Genomic DNA, 2,520 nt, shown 5'->3' on the forward strand with positions numbered 1-2,520 from the left:
GAAGAAACATTCACTTATGTCAGAGTTTTTGGGAGCATTGTTTCTCCACATGTTCTCCCATATTAAGTTCCAGATAAGCTATTGGCCAGAGAGAGAGCTTACCACCCAACAGAGGAGGGTGGTTTAACCAAAGCCTTGAGGGAACAGAAGAAAGCCATTTGGCCAGCCTTCCCACTATAATGTGGTTCTTTTGAACTACATGACTATGGGCACGCAGTAAAAGAAGTAGAGATTATTATGTCTCTAAAATTGGCCACAGTTCTAGGGCAATAGTATGACCCAAATCAAGTTGCTAAAGAATTTACCACTGTGGTTAAAGTCAAACAGTTTACTCATGAAGAGGATTCCTTTGATTAACTCTTTCAAGGAGCCGAAACATTCGCACAGGTCCTACATATAGCATCATTATGGTTAATCCCAGATGATATTAATGCTTTTCATGTATATAGGAATAAAATATTGTTAAAGGTCCAATTAGACTTATTGCAAATTGAACCAATAAGAGAATCAACTCCTAGTGTAAGCCTGGAGGGAAGTTCAAAGGAAAATTCTAATGAGGAAACGCAAGAGAAAGCAAATCACGACACTACAAGAAAAAATGACATTGGTGAGGGGCGAAAAATGTCAACATAAGCTCATTAGTGACAGTCAAAAAAGCATTCGTCACCAAAAACTGAACATCACCAAAGGTGGCGTCACCAAAAGTATAGGTGTTGTAGTGGCATACAAAGTCTGTCACCAATAATGATTTATAATGACGGATAGCTACTGTCACATTTTGATATGAGCAATGGTGATGGACCATAGCCTTCGTCACCAAAAACTGAACGTCACGAAAGGTGGCATCACCAAAAGTATAGGTGTTGTATTGACATTCAAATTTCGTCACCAATAATTATTTATAATGACGGATAGCGACCGTCACCATTGCATATGAGAAATGTTGACGGACCATAGCCTCAGTCACCAAGAACTGAACGCCACCAAAGGTGGTGTCGCCAAAAGTATAGGTCTTATGGTGACGTTCAAGGTTTGTCACGAATATTGATTATTATAATGGATAGTGATCGTCGCCATTTCATATGAACAACAATGATTTATTGTGATGGATATTTAATGGTCGTTATTATTGGTGCATATATATGGTGACGCTCGTTGACCGTCACCAAAAGCCGCATTGCCAGAAGTATAGGTGTTGTGGTGACATTCAAGGTCTGTCACGGATAATGACTATAATAATGGACATCAACTATCACCATTTTATATCAACAACAAATATTTATAGTTACGGACCTTTGAGGGTCGTCACTATTGATGTGTATCTATGGTGGCATTCGTTGGCCATCACCATTTCATATTTTTGGTGAGGGTCAAAAAATGTCACCAAAGCTCATTGGTGATGGTCAAAAGAGCCTCTGTCACCAAAAATTGACTGTTGCCATTCCATATGGATGTCAAGGCATGATGGAATCAAACCACTAACCTCGTGCTTATAAAGCAGGTGCTCTTCCATTGAGCTAGCACCATTTAAAGAATTATACTTTTAAAAACTAGACCTTGAAACTTCATAAATTGTAAATTTTACAACTTTCAATAAATTAAAGTCTCGACAATATTTTACTAAACAAGCAAAGCAGCATCAAAGTTGTAGTTCCCTACCTAATGGTTATTGAATTTATGAAAAGTGGGTGGAGGGAAAAACAATTATGTATAAGAGAACCAATATGTTTAGTTGAATACTCAATTAGAAGTGAAACTCTAAAGACATTTATAACCTATAAATGACTTATAACTAGTAAATGCACCAAATATTGCAAAGGAAATGTCATAAGTGGATAACATATGGAAGAAAAGGAGGCAAGGACTTACAACCCTTGTACATCTGGCATGCCTTAGCACTTGTCACATCTTAGCTTGTTTGACATGTCTTCGTACTATCTGACACATGTTAGCATGCCCTAGCATTCCCTAACACTCCTTGGTAGACATGACCTCACAACTAGCATTACATTTTTCCATGACTTGGGAACCTTACATTCATAAGAACACCATGGAACACCCTAGTTTTCATTCCCTCTGTTATCCTCCACGATGTCCCAGGCTGATGAGGAGATCGACAGAGGTAACCACAGACCGAGCTTTTAGTTTGGTAGCAAGCCTTACCAAACAAGAGAGGGCTCTCTCTATGAAATCACAGCCAAGAGATGACTGGAATGTAAAGGATTTTAGGCTAGATAACTAGGATCAGGTGGGTTTTTGGAAAATTTAGGGACTTGGAACTCTGTCCACCAGTGTTTTGTCTAGCTGGGACTTTGTCAAGCAGGCAAGGACTTGGAACTTTGTCTAGGATAAAGCACCTGACATGCATGACAGTAGCTCCCTAGAATAGAGTACGTCCTACCTAGAAGAGTGTCCCCTGCTCAAAATATAGAACCCTTCTCTACTGTGCACTTTTCTTAAAGATAAATCTGTGCATAAAATAGTACTAAGAAAAACACCTAAATTAAGAAAAGTGAGCAT

Source organism: Pinus tabuliformis, chromosome 7, assembly GCF_031772625.1.
Source record: "Pinus tabuliformis cultivar Carrire ecotype Pingquan chromosome 7, CPIR1, whole genome shotgun sequence".
Classification (NCBI taxonomy): Eukaryota; Viridiplantae; Streptophyta; class Pinopsida; order Pinales; family Pinaceae; genus Pinus; species Pinus tabuliformis.